The sequence below is a fragment of the Schistocerca americana genome, chromosome 9 (genome assembly GCF_021461395.2).
Source record: "Schistocerca americana isolate TAMUIC-IGC-003095 chromosome 9, iqSchAmer2.1, whole genome shotgun sequence".
Lineage (NCBI taxonomy): Eukaryota > Metazoa > Arthropoda > Insecta > Orthoptera > Acrididae > Schistocerca > Schistocerca americana.
In genome coordinates this window covers 229660973-229685948 of record NC_060127.1, presented here as the reverse complement: position 1 = coordinate 229685948, position 24976 = coordinate 229660973, and positions in this window count along the sequence as shown.

Sequence of the window (24976 nt, the reverse complement as noted above, 5' to 3'; positions counted from 1 at the left end):
GCTCTATTGCCTTCACTTTCACTACCCACACAAGGGACTTCGAGATAGCACAGCCAGAGCCATCTGTGTACAGAAAGGTACTATCAGGTGTGCCTTTGTCATTGGCGCACAAGTTTTTCAGTATCAGCTTCTGCAACACTGCTCAGTATTAGCTGCAGAGCTCTTCTCCCTCTATCAGGCCAGAGTACATCTGGTGACACAGGCTTTCCAACTGTCATCTGCTCAGACTTAGTGCCCTTGTCTTTGTGCACTGTACACTGCCCACCCCTCTGTGCAATGAGTCCTGGAAAACTCACTTGCTCACCCTTGATGGAGCCGCTGTGACATTACTGTGGGTTCCTGTTCATGTCAGCCTGACAGGAAATGAGCCTGCTGAAGCTGCTGCCAAGACTGCTGTCCTCTTACCCCAGCCTGCTAGGTCTTGTACTCTTTCAGGTGATCACTGTTCCAGCCTGCCAGCAGGTGGTGCCACTTTGTCATTACCACATGTCCTCCATTCTAGGGAACAATCTCCAGGTTATTGAGGCTCTCCCAGTGATATGGACAACCTCCTCCTCTGCCCTCTCGACGTGAGATCATTTTAGCTAGGTTTCGTATTGCGCACTGTCCTTTTAGGCATCGTCATTTGTTTAAAGATAATCCCTCACCAGTTTGAACTCATTACCCTCAGTCTCTGACGGATCGCGACATCCCGACGGAATGCCCTTTTCTTAAAAACTTACGTTCTCATTTAAGTTTGCTGTTACGTTATCTCACGCCTTAGCGAGCGACGCACGGACTGTCGACCGCGTTTTGCTTTCGATCCGTCGTAGCAATACGGTGAAAGACATTTAATATTCAGTTCAGGACCTCCATTGTGTCTATGGCGTATTTTATGGACCTTTCTCAGTCCTTGTTTTTAAGCTCTTTCCTTCCGTCGATTGTTCTATGGTTCTGACTTGGGCGCGTAAGACTCAAATTTTTGCGCCTTACAAAAAAACCGCAAACTGTCTGGAATGATGGTAGCCACTTGTCCAGAGTCCCAATGCTCCTGGGACAGGCGCTACCTACTCCTTTGTATGCAATGAGTCAACAGACTGTGTATCTGTTGTGCTCCCTGCGTTGTCAGAAGTCACGTATTAGTACGATTAGGTGTAAGCTCAAATGGCTCTGAGCACTATGGGACTCAACTGCTGTGGTCATCAGTCCCCTAGAACTTAGAACTACTTAAACCTAACTAACCTAAGGACATCACACACACCCATGCCCGAAGCAGGATTCGAACCTGCGACCGTAGCAGCAGCGCGACTCCGGACTGGAGCGCCTAGAACCGCACAGCCAACGCGGCTGGCTTAGGTTAAGCCTCAGTTTACACAAGTACTGTCAGTGCAGATAAATTAGATGTCGTAACGTCTTCGGTATTTTAATAAATTTTGCCTCATTCCTATTACCCAATCAGCAGCGTAACCAGATTTTACAAATTATTTCTGGCGTATCCACGATGTAATGCGTAAGTAGCATTGAGACTGATATAGCGCTGTCAGGTGAGCCATTTTGGAGGAATTCCTAGCTACTGATTTTATTTACTACAGTGCTCTGGTATGTCACAAGACGTGCTTTCAACAAGCTTTAACCTTTTGAATTGGGATTTCATCATAATATGGTACTGTAGGCCCAGTCTCCAGATGATACTCTAGGCTGCTAACAAATAAAAGCCAAAGCGGTTGGCATCATCTTCTGAAGGTTTGCATTCAAAGTCTTGGCAATCACATACAGAAGCACAGTTTCGTATGGGGACAAAAGCTGGCTGTTTGTGCATTTTTTGGAAAATCCTAACTATCAGTTCATTCCAGAAGCCTATGGAAAGTGGTGATAAAGTTAGTGCGTTGCTGCTACGTGTCTGGAACAGTCGGTAGAGCACTAGAACACTAAACACAGAGGTCCTTAGCTGTAGTCTGTCCAGTACAGTTTTATTCTGGCAGTAACTTCTAATTCTAGAGTTCCTCGCATTTCTTGTCTCAGCCTGGAATATATTCTTTATATATCCTCAGGGTATATGCATCTTTGCTGTTGCTGTGAACATCACAAAGCTTTTCTTGTTACCAGCAGAAAGAGGAATTCAGTCCAGGCATTCATCGTTTTACAACAAATCATACCAATCAACTGTTTGCAGTTTCCCTTTGTACAGAGGAATTACCATTATCAATGGGAAAGTTCCCCTGAGCGACGTAGTATTGAATGAGGGAAATCTGACAAAATTGAGTTGTGACAAAGCGATGGTGCCCGTCAGCAGTGCCAAACGCAGGTTTGTGTCGTTCTCCAGTTCCAAGCTACTTAAGTGATGGCATCGGTCTTCAGCATTGAAAACAAAATGGATGTTGTTTTCTACTGCCTACTTCAGAATGTTTGAAGAACACGTCGGCCAAGGAAAGAGATTGTAGATACCAGTTACGATTAGTTCACCAGTTTCGGGTGTTAATTAATAGTGTCGTGAGTTGGTTAGCAGGTAAGCATTTCTATTGAAGTCGGACTTCTTGGTTACTCGGTAGGCATGGTGTACGTCGCAGCAGCAGTATCGTATCTATTTTCTCCTCCAGAGCGTAGTTGATCTCCATCTGCACGGTTTCCCTGTAGGACATATCATTGCTTTTGAACAGCATGTTCGGTAGAATTTCTGCTAATGCTCTCGAATTTTCATTTGACATAAATAACTGCTCTCATTTTCCTAGAGATGTGACCCTGTAAAAATAACTTCCGATGTACTGCCGATTCATTCCTTCTCTGTCCAATAAGATCTTCGCGTACATCAAGGAGACATACAGCTGTTGTCTAACAAACAGGTGTTGCTCTCCTAGCGCTACACGGGGGTCACATGTAGGACACTTTCAGGTAAAACCTACCGATGTGAAGCTACATAGACCCCTGAAACAGCTGTCAACTGTGAAACTCCAAAGCTTCATTTTACCTTAGGTAAGCAGTCCGTTCACATGCCGCTCAACAGAGTAGCATAAGCGGTGAGAGACAATGCTGTAGTTGACTTAAGGAGTAATATTCAGTGAGCTTTTGAGCTCAGTGGGAAGGAGATCAAAAAGTTCCAAAACAGCAAACTTAACTTCTCCACAGCAGTGACAGGTTACGTAACTTGTCATTCATTGATTTGGTGTTACACATGTGAAATGCTGAGCTGTGTTCAGACAATGGAGTCCTTGACAGCAACACATTAGATAACTAAATGTATTGAGAAGCAAACAACTTTAGCCAGCTGGGAATACTTCAGATTCTTGACATTACTTTACACACGAGTATACTCACTTTACTAAGCAGTGAAGATAGTCAGGGGAAGAGAATAGGCGGCCCAGAAGGTAATTAGGTTTCTTTTCATAGAGTGCACAGGAACAAACTAAGCTGCTTTTGTGACCATTTCGTCTCCAATATGAGAGCTTTCTTGACGCAAAAGAAGCTGATCACATTTTTTTCTCGGTTGGATGAACGCCATGTTCCCAATGTAGTTGGCAGTTGGCGCAAACGCCCAGAAACGTGATGCTACCAATTCACCTGCTGGCTGTTGACTGTCATTGTGGTAATCCGGCTTTTTGTGGCCTCATCTAAATTGCACAATACTTACCTTGTTTAGGTTGGCTAAAAAGGAGTTTCCAGCAAAGCATACCAAGTGGTACCTGGAGTATGGACACTGTCTCAAAAGACAGAGCAACACTTCAAAACGTTTATTAATACTAAACATTACTTTCCAAAAATTTACATCAAGAGAGATGAATTAAGAATATGAAACTGAAAGAATTCTCAACAATCGTACATTTAACACACATACATCCTTCAAATTTTGCAAATTCTTGGAACATCGAGACAAAACTTTCTTAAATCACTAGATAATTGTGCAAGCAAAGTCAGTGAATTAGACATGCAGGTCAGAAAACAATGAGGAATGAATTTACACACCTTGGACCAAAGGGAATATTGGAATGTATGAGGCAGCAGATGCAATAACAAAGATTTGAAACACAGGAAAAAACTTGGGTTGAAAGAATGCAATGTAGTTTCCTCTGGCCAATCCTTAGCCACCACAAGTTGCCACAATCCACTGCAGGGTCCAGTATTGCTAACAGCCGTTAACCTCCAGTCAGTTGCAACTGATACAACATTTCATATGCCAACGTTTACTGGACCTCAAATGCCATCCAAGCAAATGTCACACATTTTACATAATCTCAGATCAACCATAATTAGTTTTGGAAACCAACATCTGTAAAATTGATAGCCATAGCAAGGACAGTCACAAGGAGCAATGACAGCATTAATTAGGTTATCCTAACTTTCAAATTCACTCCCCTTATCAATGACATGGCTATCTCCATCAGTTAATCACATTCTGCTACGATCTTCATGTAAACTCGCATCTCTATACAGTTACATCAAACCCATCAAAGTTTGGCAGCAATGCTTCAGTAACCTTCCATTCAATATAACTAGGGGTAACCTATGTTTAATGTACTGTCATGTTCTCTGTCCATGTGTCAATGGAATAAAAAAGGTTTGACTACCAACACTTCTCACACACTTCTCACACACAATGCCATATGCCATATCTGACAAAGATGTGGAGTGTTACGTAAAACTCAGGAAGGGTATTGAAAGATGAGAAACGTTTTAGGTAAAAAAACTGTCAAAATCTTGATACTGCCTCGAACAACGGAAGTTAATTCACATAGGCAATAGTCCGCCCTCTCTTCAACACTAGTTTTGAGCCACCAAAATGTAAGGTGTCTTTAATCACAATGGGAGTATAGCAATGTATAAGATGTGCAAGCTGATGCAAAGAATTAATCCTTAGCCAGACACAAGTAACACCATGTTAATCCGTAGGGAAGACCAATAATATTCAGTAATCTCTGCCTAAATCCACAATTGCAAGAAGTCTTATAATGCAAGTAAGGACATCATTCCAGGTAAGCACTGGCATATCAGCAGAATCAAGACAGTGCCTTTCACCAATTATTTCAAATGTGCCATCACTGCTCATACTGCAGACATCATACATAGTCTTGCCCCACCAGCCTCCACCAATTGACTCCACACTGCTCTCCTCTGATCCCTGTGTTGCCACCAGTACTGGTCAAGGAGGTTGTAATTTGCAGATTTGCCACACATTGTCCTAACAGATATTGTGTTATAATGCTGGTGGTCATGCAAAGTTTATTCTACACCAGTCACAACTGCATGCACATTAAAATAAATAGGATGAGGATGGACACAGAACTGAAGGCATTTTTTTCTGAAACACCATTCCACTGATGTTACTAAAAGGCTAACCAAATTAATGGCATGCACTACTAGTTTCATCTTGCTTACAGGTATCTGATAGCTTCCTGGGTCAAGAGAAATGTTATTTTTCGCGATGCAGCCAAATATATGTAATACTGAAAATAAAATTGCCAGAATTTACTCAGTAATAGGTATGAGCTTGCATCAAAGATTCTACACACAAAAGTATTTGTCAGAAACGGTGTGTCGTCAGGCAGTGCAGGTAAGGATGCACAAGACTATTCATTCAATAATTTTTTTCATAATGTGGGGCCATAGTCATAATATATTTCTTTAAAGTCAGTACCGCCATTAGACTGTTGTTTATTTGCAGTTTTACATTTACACTGTCATGATTTCGGCTTGAAAGTGCCATTATCAAGTGCTTTGTGTTACACAGTGCCTACGATGGCATACTCTCGTATTTAAAACATACTGTTAGACACATTGCCTAAGGCTCGATATTTCTTATAAGGCCTACTGCTTCTTTTCACCAAGAATACCATCTTGACTGAATGACAGTTTGCTCTAAGGCACTGTATTACTCTTATAACACTTCATAATGGCACTTTGAAGCCGAAATCATGATAGTGTAAATGTAAAATTGCAAATAAATAACTCTAATGGCGATACTGATTGTAAAGAAATAGTCAGTGTTTCATAATGAGCGCTTAGTTGCTTCCAACAAACATTAAACGTAATTTCAAACATTTTCTAAATGCTTAACGGCAGATAGGTAAAGCATTATCATTTGCAAGGTATCAGAAGTTTAAAGAAACTGCAGTGAATAAAACAGCTTCAAATAATTGTAAGTTCAGTTCGCAGAAGCGATAATAGCAATTAGAAACAAAGTAGCTAACGTTTTTTCTCTTCGTTTGTATTTGACCTTCTTCCATAACATTTGCAAAGTATGCTTCAGCTGTAAGAAAAATCCTGGCCTATGAAAACCATATTACCAGTGAGGGATTTTAGCAGACTTACTTTTGAATTATATCATATTCATTTAAAATAAAGGCGTAAAACAACAAATGCATTAAATTTCTGATTTGTGTCCTTCAGCCTTTTCATTATACATGGTTTTTGTTACATGCTGTTAAAATTTTAAGAACATACAAATAATCGTAATAAGGTAGGACTCTAATTCCTGTCGTATTATTTAATAGGTCACAATCAAGTACAAGAGTTGAATGAAGAGTAATGACTCATTCTTCGTTATTTGGGTTTGGATGGGAATATTTTAATGCCTCAAACGCAGAAATAATCCATAGAATTGTTACAGTTATGTGTTTGTATTTAAGTGGCAGACAAAAGTTGGCAGCACTTCTGCTCTAGAGCCTTTGGAGAGACAAGCACTAGGAACTACGTCTTTGACGATGTGAGTCTTTGTGTGGCTGTACAATGTGAAATAAACGTAATTTTTAGTGAAGTACACAGATTCTTTTTAAATCTAAAACAAGTAAAAGTAACAGTTTATGGGCCCAGATTCGCTTAAGTGTCGTAAGTGAATTGAAGACTCGAAACAGTGACGAAAAGTTAACAAAATACGATAACGCGTGCTTGAGTGAAAACTGTTGTAAAACCATTTGCTGAACTGTGTAAGTGTAAGTAAGGGTCAAAAACGAAAGTTTTTATGACCAGTATAAAATACAGTAGTCAAAATTTGAGGTTAAATTGTCAACTGAGTTTTGAGTGGAGTACAGCCAGCCAAGGTTCGAGGCCAGGAACATCGACAGATAAGTTTTAGGTTTTTACGATTAGTTTTCAGTAACCAACTTTCTGCCATATATTGTATTTTGAAGCAAAGATTCAGCAAAAATGGATATGTCAAAAAATATAAAACCAATCAACAGACAAATGGACTGGCCAATTTTGAAACGAAAAAGTCTCGATGGGTTACCATGAAGGTGCATTGGACATTATTGACATGAGGTTAGTTAAGCCCAAGCCACTGGAAGACGGTGCAGCAGATGAAGAAGCAAAGAAACACAAAGAACAGTTAGATATGTATCGATGAAGTATATCAAAAGGCAATGGACAAGGAAACGGCTAGTGATATGTGGAATGCCTTAAAGCAGCAGTTTAAAGCTTCATCCAAGGATCAGTTGTTAAAAATCTGCACACACTTTTTCTCCTTCTGCTGGATACCAGGTGATGTTTCTACCCACATAGCAAAATTGAAGAGTTTGTGGAATGAGTTAAACAGTGGACTCAAAGCTAAAAACGAAAGTGTTTTACCAGACCTTAAGTTAGTGTGCAAAACGTTGCATATTCTTTCAAGTGAATTTGAAACTTTTCAATCAAAGCAAAGGCAAGTTCATCAAGAATGACACAAGAAAAGGTGACATTTGCTATTATTGTAAGTGTAATGTCCACTGGGTAAAGGACTGCTAATGGTGGATTTCTGATGGAAGACCAAATAAAAATCGAAACTGAAGTCAAGAAAATTGTGCTCCTGTTAGTGCTGTGCTAATGTCTGTGAAGAGGCCTATACAGTTGAGGCAGATTTAGCACCATGGTGGATTGATAATGGAGCTACAAGACCTGTAAGAAACTGTTCAGTGTTTTACAGATTTTCTAAAATTTGGCACTCCATATGGTGTAAAGGCAGCCAGAAGAGAAACTCTAATGGCAGTGGGAAAAGGCAATATTCAGTTATCATCTCTGACTGATGGACCAGATGTGATGTTGTTGGATGTGTAGTATGTTCCACAATTATCTAGATGATTGTTTTCAGTGTTAGCTGCGCAGGACCAGAATCCTAATAGTGAATATAAGTAATCAACAAGTGTGTTGGCTTAAAATTGATGACAAGATAGTGCTGCATAGAACCCATGAGCCCTTTGGTACCTTGTACAATGCAGACATTTAACCAAATTTGCCCAAAGAAATTGCTGAAGTAAATGCCATTGAAGAAACTTCATTATTGCAACTGTATCGTGAGAGGTGGGGACTTCAGGATAAACACCATGTCAAAGGAATGGTAGAAAGGAATTGGGCATAAATGTTCCCTTGGAGAAGTCACTTTGTGAGCCATGCATTTATGGCAAAGCACATCACTTACCATTTGGTCACAGAAAGAAGTCAACCTGCCCTGGTGAGCTAATGTCAGCTGAAGTCTGTGAATCTTTCAATGAACCTTAGAAGAGGAGTCATATGGTTGTGTTCAGACAGCTACACAAAATTTCGGTATTGCTTCCATGTAAGGCAAAAGTCTGATGTTAAAGATGCATTGAAATATATTCCACATTCAAAGAAGCCGGATCATACAGTCAAAGAGCTACTGAGTGACAAAGGTGGAGAATTCGACAGTAACGAAGTTAACGACATACTGCAAGCAGAAGGTGTTACTCAGAGGGTGACAGCACCCTACACGCAACAAAGTGGTGGAAGTGAGTGGGATATGCTAACTATAGTTGAAATGGCAAGAACCTTAAAGTATTCAAATAAAGAAGCTAATTTCCCAGCAGCCATATGGGCAGAATTGGTTGGAGCATCAGTGTACATTTTGAATCGAACTGCAGAATCATATGTGGAAGGAATTAGTCCATTTGAGCTGTGGTTTGGCAAAAAGCCAGGAATAAAAGTTACATCTAATAGGCTCTACATGCTATGCCCACATACCAGACAAAGAAGATTGAAAATGGATGAAGCTGTCAAGGGTTGTTTTGTGGGGTATGAATATGAGTGTTACAGAACTTGGGTGGAAGAAGAAAACAGTCATTCTCAGCAGAGATGTAATCTTCCATGAAAAGCCTGCAAGTTGTGAAGAAAGTCAAATTACCATTGCAGGATGTTGAGCAAAGTAATCAGGGAAACTATGCAGCTGAAGAAAAAGATAAGGTAAACTCCAACAAGGAAGAGTTTGAAGAATCGGAGACGGAAGAGAGCAGTGCTGATACCAGAGAACAGGAAATTATCCCACCTCATCGACAACTGTGAAATTGTTCAACGTTATTGAAACCTTCGTGGCTAAATGACTTTGTACTATTTACAGCTTCTTCATATGACTCTGGTTCTTCATTTGTTTCATTAATCATCTCTTCAGTGAACATTACACTGTTCACTAAAAAAATGAAATGAAGTCATGAATCACACATGGGAGCTGACTACTTTACCGAAAGAAGCAAGAGCTATACCATGTAAGTGGGTTTTTCGTGTAAAGACTAATCCTGATGGAAGTTTTGAGAAATACAAAGCAAGACTTGTCATAAAGGGATTTAATCAACGCTATGGTGTAGACTACAGTGAGACCTTCAGTCCAGTAGTTAAGTTGAGCACAATTCGTTCAAAGTTAAGTGTTGCTGCAGCTGAAAAGATGCATCCAATACACTGTGACGTGTCTACAGCGTTCTTGTATGGATAACTAGAAGAAATAACATTCATGCAACAGCTAGAAGGGTATAATGATGGCACAGAGTGAGTCTACAAATTAAGGCGAAGTTTGTATGGACTTACACAAGCCCCAAGATTATGGAGTAAACGGTTTGGAGCACTTCTGTCAGCAGGCTTAAAGACAAGTGATTCAGATCCTTGTTTACGTTTCAGGGAAGAATGTGGCAAGAAACTGTTACTTCTTTATGTAGACGATGGGTTAGTTATGGCAAGCGATCAGCTGGGTGCCAGAAAGTTTGTTGAGGAGTTGAAGGCTGAATTTAAGATCTCAGTGAAACCAGCATCATGTTTCCTTTGCCTTGGGATAAAACGCTTTGATGATGGTGAAATCAAGATAAGCCTGTGCAAAGAAGATTCTGGAGGATTTCAGTTTTCAAGAGTGCAAACCTGTCTCAATACCAATTGTCAAGAAACCAGATACATTACAGGTAGAAGGAAAGAATGCAGAGAAGTGTAACTTTCCCTGTCAGCAAGGAGTTGGAGCACTGATGTACCTGATGCTTGGAACGACACCTGACCTGGCTTACAGTGTGAGCTTCCTGTCTCGAACTCTTGCCACGGCGTCAACAGAAGATGTAGTGCGACTAAAGTGAGTACTAAGGTATTTGGCAGGTACATGTGACCTAGGCATAATCTATCGTCCAAAATTGTGCAGTGATATATTAGATTGCTACAGTGATCCAGACTTTGGAGGAAGCAACAAAACAGGATGGTCAAAATCTGATGTACTTATTACACATGCAGATGGAGCTATCTCCTGGCTCAGCAAAAGACAGGCAGCGACTGCAACATCTACAACAGAAGCAGAGCTGGTAGCTGCAACGGAAGCTGTGAAGGAGATAGTCTGTCAAACTTAAGGACTGGAACTTCACTCAGCTTTCCCATTCCTCTAAAAAGTCTACACAATCAGGCAACAGTGAAACTCGCATCTCACTAAGCATATAAAAATAAAGTATTTCTTTGTCTGAGAAAAGGTATTGGAAGGAGACTGAGGCATTCAACAGATTTCAACTGAAGACCAGTTAGCAGATATACTGACGAAGCCGCTGGCAAAACAGACTGTTAGATATAAGATGGGTCTTTCATGTTGTGTTCCCTTTTATTTTTTAATTAAACAAGGGAAAGTTACACTTACATGTTTGTATTTAATTAAGTGGCAGACAAAAGTTGGCAGCACTTCTGCTCTAGAGTCTTTGGAGAGACAAGTAACAGAAACTAGGTCTTTCATTGTGTCTTTGTGTGGCTTTACAATGTGAAATAAACATAGTGTACAGTGAAGTAGACAGATTCTTTTTAAACCTAAAACAAGTAAAAGTAACATGAATGTGATGTTTAATTACAAATATTCACTTTCCCGAATCAGCACCAGTTAGTTGGATACATTTCTGCCAACGATGAAAAAGTATTCTGAAGCTGTCGCAGAAGTCGACACTGTTCCCGCAACCACTGTCTCACAGTTCTCTCAACGTCTTCATCAGAAGCATAATGATGTCCCCGCAAATCGTCTTTCATTATCGAGAACAGACGGAGGTCAGACGGTGTTAAATCTGGACTGTATGGAGGATGCCATACAGTGGTGTGATTCAGTCTCTCAAGTTATGCTGAGGTGGCACGTGAAGTGTGGTGCATGTAAAGCAATAATATAAACCACACATTCTTGTGAAATTCCGATTGTGCTTGCAATTTTTCTGCATGATAAGACAATCGTCCTGGATCAGTCTATCAAAATTTTGCTTTTGAAACTGTGGTTGCTGTCACAAGACGTCAAACTGTCATGCAGGTCAGATGTTCTCTCAGCATCTTTAAACTTACTCGCCCAACGACGCACGGCACTCACACCAACACAATCGCCATAAATTGCTTTCATTCTCTGATGAATCACCTTTGGGGTGAAACCTTCGCCTGTCAAGAATTCAATGACTGCAAGTTGCTTAAATCGCATTGACCGATTGTCTGCATAGGGTTCCATACTTCACACTGTAACAACACAACCGTTTAATGCTGAGGCTTCACGCCAGCTGGAGCTGTAGAGAAAAGGCTTCAGAACAGGCCAGTACCTGCCACACACATACTGTCAGCTGTTGAAGTGTTATGAAGGTGGAGGCATTACTTTTCAGTCAACCCTAGTACATGACATGGTAGTCTGAGCTAGGTTTCCGATTAATAATTATGTCTACAGTGTTACCTGAACTGTGTGTGCAGCTATGCAGTAACTTATTATTATTCCTGAGCTTTTAAGTCTCTCTGTAAGAGTGCTTGGATCACAAATTTGTAGTCCTAATATTTTCTTGTAAATGGTTACACTCTACTGTGATTCAGTTGTGAATAGTTTCCTTTACGTGACCAATTGTGCATAGAGAAATGTCACAAGCACTCTTAGTATGGTCGGTAATACAGGTTGTCTGTACACCTCCAACGCCTTCTCGAGTACTACTAACACGAATGATGTATGGTTAAATTATGAAGGACTTACTGTTATTTTCATGTATTTTTCGTTAATTCAATGTGATTATAAATAAGCTTACGGAGGGCCAGTTATTTGATATGATAGTTTGATACACACATTGCCATCACTTCATATTGTACTTCATAAATAATATAGTACTGCATCTATGTTCCTTGATATGATTAAATAACATCTAACTTCAGTATGTTTACTGACAGAGCTGCTTATGACACGAGTATTTCGTGCCTTCTACATATGTTTTGGTTTGTACACTGCTTTTTATTCAGTTTGCATGGCATGCATAAATCATGTGCCCCCTGTACATATATTTGTCATTTGGGTGATTTTTAAAAAACGCCTTTGTTGAAAAACACTTTGTTACTGTCATACATTTTTACAAACTTACAATAGAACTTTTTTTACCTAACATTATGTATTGTGCACATTCACACTTTGTATGATCCTGGAACTGTTATCTTTCACACTTCACATTTTACCTGTATAGCTCACATGCAGTGTTCTGCTTTAGAAGTCGAAAATTGTATTCACTGTTTCATATATTTTCAATACGATGATGGTTAATCGTGTATGACGAAATGTCAAATCTGATGTGATTGTAATTTTCTCGAAAAGAATGTCGATTTAGTAATCTTACTGGATCTCCTGTTCGGTTTCGATGCTAGTTTCCATTTTCTTCTGTTTTACCGTCCACACAAATGGTAAATGGCCGAAACTAGTCATAATAAAAAAATAACCTCTCACTATACTTACCTGTCTGAGAAAGGAATTATTAGTTTAAGAAACCAGTGTGTTCTCAGTTAAATTTTTCTGTTACTGTCTTCATATGTCTTGCATGCACATTGTTAGTCACATATATATTAAACAGTTCGTGTAAAATTAGTTTTTCATGTCAGTTCACATTCTGATAACATGAATTTCTAGTATCCACTTGCAGTTTTAAAAGTAATTAATGAAAATAGGAGTTTGTGTGCTTGGAGATGGTTTTCTTATCCAGACTCTCTCTCCAAAATATTTGTATACCGCAAATTTACCTTAGTTTTAATTTGTACTATTAGTATTAGAAATTTGTTCCCTTTGAAAGGAAATATAATTGCTTCACATTGTTATTGCTGAAGCTTTTAAACTCGTGTTCGTTCTTGCAAGCACTGTAAAACGTCTGTTGCAAATATTTATACCAATTAAATTCAGTTAGATGATGCAATGTCATGTTTTGCAATTCCAATATAGACGAAACGATATTTGTAGATAAACACTAAACGATGTAGAAAACTTTTATTACCCTTCATGTAACTAACAGCTACTATTTACGTTACGTTTTCCATAATATGAAAATATTTAAAATGTTCTACCTCACTTGTGTAACATTTTTCCTCAGCTAGATCTAAGTTGTCCTTTGTTACCATTAAGGCAGTATATTATACCTTCTCTTATAAGTAAGTACATTACCGATTGACTGGTACATTGTCTTCACTGTATCTTTGGCATATCTTAGAACAGCTAACTAGAATTTGCCTATGTATGTTGTTACTAGTAGATGAGTTGCGGTTTGCGCATCAGAGTGTGATTCTGAAGTAAAAATTCAGAATTTAATTCATAAAATTGTCTACTGTTAACATTGTTAAATTCTCTTCTGTTGCTATTTGATACAAAGCATACTATTATGCATGTATGGCCATAAATGTGGACTGAACGTGTGTGCCACATCTTGTGGGACATTGTACATACTGTAAACATATCTTTAAATAATGGCCAAAAATGAAAACTGTAATTAAGATTGTCCTATTTTTGAGTTCTCTAGACAGCATAAGTTGCATATTACTGTGTTGGTATAATCATTCCATAGGTGCTTTATAATAGCATGGTAGTACAAACTGGCCAATAGCACACTAAATCAGTTGTAAAGATAGCTTGCAACGTTTTCTTTTATGCAGTATTTCCGGACTGTGGACTCTCATATAACAAATGATGATACATGATGAATTGTAGATAGAAAAATTGTTAGCCCAGATGGTGCAACTACAGTGTAGAACACGTTGACAAGCTTGTAAATCTAATTTTTTGATTAGAAAAATCCTTACTCTGTAAGTATTTGAGAAACTCCTGGGAACTTTAGAAAATGTTTTTACTCTGTTCTATAACCGATGTATTAAAGTGACAAAATATATTGTCTTGGTTGAAGTCAGTCGTTATCCAAACCTGCATGGGCTATCATCATGACAGCACATTTCGCTAGAAAGTGTTTCAATTGACAAAGACATACCAGCTCTAAAAATCAGCTATGTGCTGAACATGCATTGTTACTGCCGAATGTTGCTTTCCTATAGCTACACATTGAAAATCTAAGTCAGTATTTTAGACAAAGATTGTAACATTTCAGTGGAAAAATTTCAATTTTGTTATGAGGAATATTATCTTTTGTACCAGATCAAAAACCATGTGTAGTTATTTCCACTATTACTTAATGTGAGGAAGATATTTTCATGTCGAGTAGCTTTAATTTTTAGCAACGTTACTAGTAACAAGTTTCTGTAAAGTGTCTGCATGTCGTGAAAATTACATTTATTGAATAAGCGCTGTTGTCACTTACTTTATTTACATGGATTGTTGAGTGTACTCTTCTAGTCCAAGAATACAAGAATCTTCCTTCTCTTTGTGTCAGTCTTAGATGATCTAGTACTGACACTCCTTCCGCTCAGTTGCAGACTTCTGTTTTCCTTTCCTGTCGGCCTCTCTTGGCCAACTCTTGATTTTTCGACCCCGACGGTATTAGGTTGCGAGGCCTGAGGGTGTCCTTCATTTTCTTTCTCTAATCTTGCAATACATGTGGTGAAGTCAGTCCTCCTAGGAGCGTAAACCCGTAAAACAAAATGTGGTCCTCCAAACTGTGGGTTATGTGACAATGCTATAATCTGTGAAAAAATCTTAGTACTCACAAGCCCCAGATACGAAGGTTGATGAGATGGTGACAACAGGCCATAATGGGAGTGTAGACATTATTCACCCTAGACTACTCTCATTGGAGAAAAATGTGACCTGCGTTTGGGGACATCTCTGCATCAAAACTGAAGTAGGTGAGACATGTAAGCCACATAAAATGGTAACGGTTGCTGCTCTGTATCATCACCAAAAGAAGTAATTTGGAATAATGGGAACTGGGAACCCCATCTTGGAGCCATTACTAAAGGGGCAATCCTGGAGGGAAGCACAGCACTTAAACACTGCACCGAGAGAAATGAACAAATGAGGTAGAGGAGGGTGGTGTTCCAAAATTACTGTGACGTTATGCACTGCATTTGTCATTCCTGAGGGACAGAATTACAGTAATTCTATTGGTGCTAAATGTGAAGAGAAGACTGAAGTGAAAGTGACAAACCATTGTGGGGGACTGTTGCTGAATTGGAGGCACCAGTTTACTTCATCCCAAAACAGTTCAGTACACAGCCTCATCAAAGATGCAGTGTTCCAGATTGTCACCCAAGACATAACGGACGTCTGCACTAATAGTCATTTGGAATTTGGTGACCACTACTAGGAGAAATATGACTGTTTCTCAAGAAGATGGTTCTCTGACATTAACTGGAAGATGACATGTTCAGGAAGCTTGAGAAGAGGCCTGAAGTTTGTTCATCTGCAGTCTTCTATCTGGGAGAAGGACATGAGCTGCCTGTATGCCAACATCGTTCCACAAGAGTTAAAACTGTGACAAATAAGCTCTACCTGCCAACCTGCCAGCACGTTTCTTCCTGTCGTGTACTTGTTTCATCTTTTCAGGAACATCCAGCATAAGAACCAAGAAACCAAGCTACAAACGACGATTGCCTGTTACTACATGCTGATACTGACATGCTTCCACATGTCACTCATAACACATCTCAGAATACTCAGCTGAATGCAGTCTTAAATACCCGTGGACTACTGCTTTCGACTAGCGTGGAAGCAGACAGCTTAGAATTTATATAAAGAGAGATCAGTTTTAGATGACCCATACCGATGTTCACAGGCGAATCAGCAAGATGAGGTAGTACTGTGGGTGTTCCATGAAAGGTCAAAGAACAGTGGTAGCTCTATGGATGGCTGTTCTGAAGTTGGCCTGACTTTGGATTTATATCAGCATATTCCTTTAGGGAGACAGGATAACCAGAAGATAACCAGAAGAGTGGCACAAGAAACTACCAAATGTTTTCTAAGGTCTGTGTAGACCTCGCAAAGAACTACAATAACAAAAACACCATCCAGAATTTGGGATGCGAGGTAACAGGGTGCAAAGAAACCGGTTATCATAAGTAAATTGTGTCCAATTCACATCCATTAACCGGTCTTCAGTGCAATATCAGCCACAGTTACCACAGGTGAGACATCAGTTGTGACCAGGATGACGACACAGTCTCATGAGAAGGGGCAGTATTACTGGAAAAAAACTGTGGATTCAGTTTCACTTACATTCTTCACAAGCTATTTACGTATGCGCTTTTCCTGCAGCTTTGCCGTTTCCTTTTTCTTGTCGATTGTATTTAATCATAGAATATTGTTACATAAATGTTACCTGAGCATTATTCTCTGCCTCTGCCTCTGTTCTGCAACAATTGTGCAGCAGATAGCCTGTGGAAGACCCCAACTGACACAGGTGATGAAATGTGTATTAGACTAAAATGCAGGCAATAGATTTACCATCTCAAGTAAGATAACTTTTGTTGTATGTAATGTGTGTATTGTATGTATATCAATATTGAAATGAATGCACTGGATATGAGGTAAATTGGCAGCTATAATGTAACAATACCTATGAATATTTCGCAGATAATAGGTGGCAGAATGCCATGATTTTCGAATTAAATGTACCATAAGTAATTATGCACTATTTTGGCCGTTTGCTTATATAGTCAAAAACGCTGAACCAGTTTGTTGCTCATCTCATGTTCAGTGCTCTGAAATACATTAAATTTAGTTGTAGTTGGTAGTAAACCCTCCTGGAGCACACAAAGCTGTTAAAATTTTTATTACTGTGCAGCTCCCCGATGTGGTCATTTCACACCGTAATGAATTTTATGCAATCTGTGCAGAAGAACTTTGATTTTTGTGTGTATGCATTCTGGTACTATGTTTCCAATTGTCATATTTGTGAGGCCAGTGATAGGCTTCACAGATAATAGAGCTAGTCGAATAATGACGTTTCTTTAATGCAGTAATTTATATGACTGCAGAGCTCCTAAGGAATACTTCATTACAACGTGAAAATTCAGAGACTTGTATAAAATTCGGTCAGTGCAGTTACCTGCTCAGTTTTTTAATGACAGTAATTGTACCCTGGAATTTAAACTTAATCTGCTGTAATGCACTTCTTAGTTGTGGCACTATAGTCAAGCGACTTGTTATAGTACTGCCAAGCTATACAAGTTGTAGTTTTGTGTTAATATTTAAGTTACATTGAAGTATACTGAGAACCACTTTCCATAAATTGAGACATAATTTGGCTGGAGGTGATGCGAACTGACTTCGTCTCCTCGCCACCCCAAGCAAGATAGTCTACAGTTTGCTCTCGCTATTGTCCCCTGTGTAGAGGGTGTTCCACAATTCCTAGCACAGGCCTTCGCAGGTTGTAGAGGAGACTTCGTACATTTCTGGACATGAGCTCCTTATCAGAACTTCATTTACAGAGCTTTATCTCCAAGCCTGTGACAGGAATCGTGAAATGCCCTGCATTTATTAGTGATGGGATTGATGACAAATGTTTCGCATAGATGACTGAGCCTAAGTAATACAGTGTCTTGTATATCTAGTTTTGAAACACCTGCTACTATGTAGCAAGTGGAATTGTGTGCAATTATTTCACATTAAATTACGAGGTTAACGTCTAATCCATCTGTTTCTTCCAATGTTGTCAGTTGGGTTCTTTGGATGTTTGTTGTTCCTTGGAAGTTTGATGTTCATTAAAGAAGACTGAAGCAAAGCTTGTTAGCTTTTCGACGAACAACTGAGTGCAATAATAGAAATACCTTGTTATTATGTGATGCCCATACAATTCTGTTCTGGTTTCACTGTAGAAATATTACCGAAGTCTGTAAAATTTATAGAGAAATTCCCCCTTTGAATTAAACCATTAACTTTACGGATTATGGATGTGAACAAAACACTTAGTTTCTTCATAGTAGTATTCAGTCAGATGTTTATGAACGAAGTAATGTATTATGCAAATATTGGTTTGCAAGATACTTCAATTCTCTTACAAATAACAAAGTAGTTTGTTTAAAGTTACTTCTAAGGTGGCGTATATAATTTCGAATGCAAACGTTCTACTGCAGTGGTATTACCATGACTGTGTAATGTATTGGAAAATTCTGTACCAGTAAATCCTGATTGCCTAAAGATTTCCACACATATGAGTATCGGACTCATTGCTCTGTAAATTGTGTTAATTGACTTGAAGCATGTAATCAAGTAAAAGTTCAGGAAAGGTTTGAAGTTGAACGTCAAGTTTGATGGAAGTCAGTAAGCGCTCTTAGGCCAACACAGGATGAAGTCCAGGTATACGCACGCAATCTACGCAGAGTCGAAAAGCACTCGGTTCCTCAAGTTCCTAACGATTTTTCTTATTCCCTTGAACTTCCACTATACTGCACATCTTAATGAGTAAATTCTGGCAGTCTAAATTTCTGAATTTGGAAAATCTGTGAAATAATAATTATAAGATTTTTGTTGTCCTTGGAAGCTGTGACGTAGGCAACCTGAAACCGGGAACAGGCTCTGGCCTGGTTTAGTGTCACTATCTTACTGGGACATGGAAGACAGAATTGAATACCAGTTACTGGAATAGTTATTACAATCGTTGGAGCGAAAGTATTCACATCAGAATACAACGTTAGGTTTACAGTATTAAGACGGCCTGCATAGTGACTTTCATATATTGTCTTGAGTTAATGTCAGAGCGTTTTCACTTGTGTTACTTCCATGTTCTTGTAACACCAGCTACTGGCTACATATGTTCCCACCCTAAGATATATGTATTCATGTAAGAGGGTGTCGCCTCTACGCAGATGTTTTAGTAGTACACCAGCAGTGTAAAAATGCTCCCCTAAGCACAAAAAGATGAATATGTTCCTCTGTAGAACAATGACAGGAAAGTGAGAATCGGCAGCTCAATCTCATTCTGCTTTCTTCACCAAAACTTTGGTATATGGACGTACGCTGTTGGAACGAGGAACATTCTGCATCCTTCCACCCAATCTCTTACAGTTAAGTATTGCTACTCCGCTAGAACAGGGAACAAAAGCGTGACTATAGCGGATGTGGAAACAGGAAACCCCCTACATCCCCCCTCCCCCCCACGCATGAAAATGGCGACGATGACGGGAGAACATCTAGGCTCCACTGACTCACTCGCTGCAGCTATCTCCACCTTTATCTGTACCACTACCACTGCCGCTGATGCCTCTGCTCCAGTGTCTTCCTGCTACTGTCTCTTAGTGCAAAAAAAAGGCGAGTATGTTCTTCCTTAATTCACTGCTATGCAGTCACACCCATTGGACACCACGTGGCTAAAAGGTGCCTTCTCATTGTGCCCAGTCGATACTCCACATGTCTCAGCGATATAGTATTGTGGGTATGCTCAGTGTATTGTATATCTGAATCCTGAACGGTCTTGACACAGTTGACAGTTGTATTGGGCTGTAGGAGGATTGGTTTCCTGAATGCGAAGGGTTCCCACTGAGAAACACTCTCGCTTCTGTGGTATATGCTGTCAGATCTTCGTGAAATCGACAAATTAATTCTATAGTTCCTTACTGTGTCTACTGTTTCTCAGCGAATTGTCAGAGAACGGAGATCTGAGATACTGTTAAACGCCCTGGCTGGAAACCTCCCTGCATGTACCAATTACTGTCAAGAGTTCAGTTCTTTATAGGAGGCAGTTAGACAGGACCACTTACCTTACATTAATCAAGGTCACTCATAGATAACACGCACATTTATCACCCTCGTTTATGGACTGGATAGATCAGCAGCGTTTTCCTTTCTAGTATATCTTCTTTGGTCCTTCAAATTATCTGCTGGTGTGGTCTGCTGAAAGTTTCCCACCTCTTGTCTGGATCACCTTGACGTGTATTTAGTTTCCACCTGGGCTGTCCTCCTTAAGCTATTTGATTTGTTAGCATACCATCCTATGTGGGGGGGGGGGGGGGGGGGGTGGTCGGGACACAGAAGTGGTCAGACTTGAAAAAGAATTGTACTTTGGTTTCATCAGTTGGAGGCGGTAGAAGTACTCCTTCCATCTGGTGGCGATTTTACACTCTATTTGCACCGTTTCATTAGTTTGTAGCCCGTGACCCTCCAATAAAATCCCTCACCGTTATAAACATTACTGTGACCTTGTTTGCTCTAGTGTGTTTCTCCCTCCACGGTGATGTCTTTCACATACTTCCTCTTTGTTCATCTCAGAGTTGATAGAGTAGCTCTTCAAACCACCTCAAATCGTGCTTAATCCTGCACAAAATTTGTGTCGAGCAACCATCTTCTCATGGTTTTGTCTCTGTTCAGAAGGCATTAAAGCTTGTAAGTCATTGCACACAAATATCTGGTCACATTATTGGGAAACGTTCTGTTGCTGGCTGAGCTGGAGACGTCAGGGAGAAGTAGTAAGATGAAGCTATACGTGTTATTGGAGCGTTAGCCGAAGTCGCGAGGTTTTTGCGTTCCTTTTCTGCAAACATTTTAGCTACTTAGTGATGGAAAACTTAACTACAACTTCTAAGTAATAGAAACAAAATTGTGAACGCTGATAATGGAAGCCTTGTGAAAGTGGATGCTTTTGGTCCACCCACTTATAGTGGCGATATGTACAACTAAGAGATACTATTTTCCCTGCTCCCTGCAGTATCATTAAACTCGCTCCAAACTAAGTAACTGTGAAATTTTAGCAAGTGGGTCCGTATATTATAGCTACATCATCGACTGTCATGTGCTACTATCCAAAACACAATAAAACTATTCTAGGCAAAACGTACAGCTGATTTCGTCTTCAGAACACCATTACCCCGGTGGTGGTGCATCCAGCGAACACTCGGTGGCGCAAAGGATAGTGCACCTGACTGCAAAAAGTGGTCACATTTTCCAATTTAGAACAGGTCACATATTTTTAACAGCTTTACACGGAATACGTAAACAGCGTTATCAAACAGTTCACTTTTCTGCAAAGCATTGCTGGTAGTGAAGATCTCCATACGTCCACAATAAGAGGTATCGGGCGATGAGCCTGTAAAACTTGATGACACAAACTTCAAGACTGTATAGTTCGAGAATGTAAAGTAACGTTGGTGTCTGAAGCGGATTTAATTCATCTTTATGTGCGATGACGAAATTACAAAAGTTTAAACAACGAACATCATAACTGGATAGTACGAAGGTAAAAACTTTGTCCAATAAACTAGAAAATATCTATATGAACGTAATGTGTGTGAACAGAGATTGCAAATGTAAGCGTACGTAAACGGCAAGGAAAAAACTATATTCTGCCCGTGCTCGGTGTGCTGAAGCTCTGGAATTCTGATACGTGAGTCGCATCGTTTCACAAATCAAAATGTTCGTTCGGGCTAGCTTCGAACCAGCGGTCTGCGAAACCCACCTTTTAAAACTAGATGGTGTACCGCCCTAACAATAGAGCTACCGAATAATTGAGGTGTAGTTCGGTAAAACGATAATTTTTATTAGAAGTTTAATTTCGTTGAATGACGCTATCCTTAGTTGTGACAATGGGGAGTATATGTCGGAGATGCGTTAACTTCATAGTGAACGCATTTGCAGTTACTTTAGTAAACTTGTGCGTCGCCATGTTGGCAATTTGGCGGTACAGTGCTACCACATTTTACGCAACTTGTTCTCTGAAGCCCTGAAAACGTCTGGTACTCTTCACCATTTGTAACCCATTTTCTGAAACGTCAATTCCAAAACAAGATGTCACCCCACATACCCATTAGGCTGTGGTGCAGCGAGCTAGCCAGTGACGTCACAGGCATCACATGACTCGAGTGTTTTAGTGGGCTTTCAAAACAGTATTTTTTGTAAGAACCAGAATGAAATTCAAATGAGACTTAAGAGGAAAGAAAGCATGTTAGTAGCATAAAATGTCAATCATTCAAGCCAATTTGCCGAAATCGGCTAAATATCCTATTCCCTGGCATATTCACAAAAATATGTTCACTAACAATGCTACAAACACTTAAACGTTGGTTGCGCGTCCGTCTTAATAAATGCTGGAAACTTGCCATGTTCCATGTAAAAGGCTGTACGGGTTGTTATCGTCCAACTTTTCTGAAATTTTATTTCTATTGTTTTGACATTGTACATACAAATCAAGAGGGTACGCTTTAAAAACAAAAGACATGAATCTCTTCGGACACCCTAATAGTTTCAGCAGAGTCTACAAACGTCTGCCAATTTATGCCGTCCCATTACAACTCGGTAATTCTCATACGAACATTACAGTACCCTAAAGGCGTTGCTCAAATGAAGGCCTAAAGTAAACACAATCTCAGAACCATGGTCAACTTTGTAAACCAGTTGTGACTTAAGAGTTCTGTCTTAGGCGTACTGCAAGTTGAAAAGCTCTTCAAAACAGGCGCCTTTCGCCTTTATTGGCAGAGCATAAAAATTGGAAATATTTCGTTCTTTCAGTATGACGGTTTTCCTTAAAAATAACTCATTCTAGACGTTTCTGTGAACGTTGTGTGTACCTTGGTCTAAGTTTCGATGACAGCAGCTTCTTTCATATTAGCCGATCCAGTTTCCTCCACTTGTTTGTTGTGGAGATGGTTTTTTCGGACATCGCACATGGTTTCCATTAACAGCAGACTACGTGATTTGGAACTTTGTCATAGCTTACAAAGTCTGTGTGGATGTTCATCCTCAGCAATCAATTCATTGTCTTTTCATTTGCATTCCTCTGGTTTAGGGATAGTACCAGTGACAGCGTTCTTAAAAAAATGTTTGAAAGTGTGTAAACATGACGTGTTGCCTACTTAAGTTCCACATTTTGGAGTGTTCCATAGGTTATACTCCTGTCGAGTAAATGATCTTTCAGTATTCAGTGCTCTTAAGGCGCAAAACAGAAATAACTTCGTTATTTATTGTATTTAATTTGCAGTTGGTGGGCCGGAGTATTGTAAGTAAATACGCTCTGCCTCAAATAGTTACAGAAACAGGAGTAAAACTCAGGGACACACAGCTCTGATATCCCGGCCCACGGCAACGGCGTCTTAAGACGCACGCTATTAACCACTTCCGACGTGTATTCTGTTTCACCTGGGCTTTCCTTCTTAAGCTATTCGATTTGTTTGCATACCATCCTGTGGGGTGGTGGTGGTGGTGGTGGTGGTGGTGGTGGTGGTGGTGGTCCGGACGCTGAAGTGGTCAGACTTGAAAAAGAGCTGTACTTCGGTTTCATCAGTTGGAGGCGGTAGAAGTACTCCTTCCATCTTCTGTCGGTTTTACACTCTATTTGCACCGATTTGCATTAGCTGGCATTCTTCGTGCTGGTAGTGTAACTGAATCTTAGCAACAACACAGAACACGTTCGGCAACTTTGACGTAGTTACTTCCTGGATGGCGCGGAGATATGCTACTAAACTAATTTGATTTCACGTGCCGTATCGTTGAAAAATTTTCACGATTTTCAATCCATGGCTTCGAAGCCAGGAAGGTCATTCCACGTGGAAATTGGAACTTACCTCGCCTTTCACATTGCAGTTCACCTGTCCTAGCCACCACTACGGCAATACGTTAGACTAATACACTGCGTCTTCAGTAACTCAGGATAATGTCATCACCTAAAAAAAAGTCGTCCTCAACAAGACGAACTGCGAGGCAACAGCCTTTAACGATGACGTGGCAGAACGACGAGCCAAATCGAAAATCAGTAAGGATATCTTAAGGAAACGTCCACATAAGATATTTTATTCCTACTTCTAGTACCCCACAGTGCAAGGGCACAACAGGTAAAGCCTCATTCTGCTTCTGTCGACATCACTTTGGATATCCTTGTAACATTCAGTGTATTTCAGATTCAATGAAATACTGCAATATCGGTTCATCTTATCCTAATAATAGCACAATGGAGTGTTACATTAGCATTCCTTCGTTGATTTTTACGTACGTACGTCTTACACACACAAACCGCGATTTACATTGTTGGGCTAAGCTTTTATTACATTTTACGGTATTTTCTTCACGGCAATGTAGAATTATTTCGCGATTAAAATGGGAACGAAACATCACGCGGACTGGCAGCTGGAGAAAGTTCTAGCAGAAATGGAGAGGTATGAAGTTGAAGATGAAGCTAAAGGTTGATTATTCCTCCCAATGAAGATGAAATATCGGATAACGGAAACATTGCAGAAAGTTCTGAAAGATAACTTGTAAAAAATGTAACTTATTTTTGGTTCATACTTGCTGGTTAGAACTTTTGTTGTTGTTAAATCGGACCTTGTACAATATTGTCTGCACGCTCGTCGTCGAATATCTGGAGTCCACGAATCCTAAGTACTCGGTTCGCTAGATCAAACATGCAAACAAGTTGTATTTCAGTTTTATTACAAAAAGAAAAGAGAAAATACTTCAATTTGTCGACCACACAGATGTCGCAAGCGAAGGGCGACATATGAAATAAATCCTGAGTAGACACAATCCTAAGTCGCTGCTATAGAAGTGCCTAACCTCCGAGCTGCTATTCAACTGGGCCGCCACCGCCACCGCCACCGCTCTGTCCTTCCCAGGTAGGGCCGCTGCTGCCACGTTGTCCAGGCCAGCGTGCGACTGGCTGACGCCCTCTCGCAG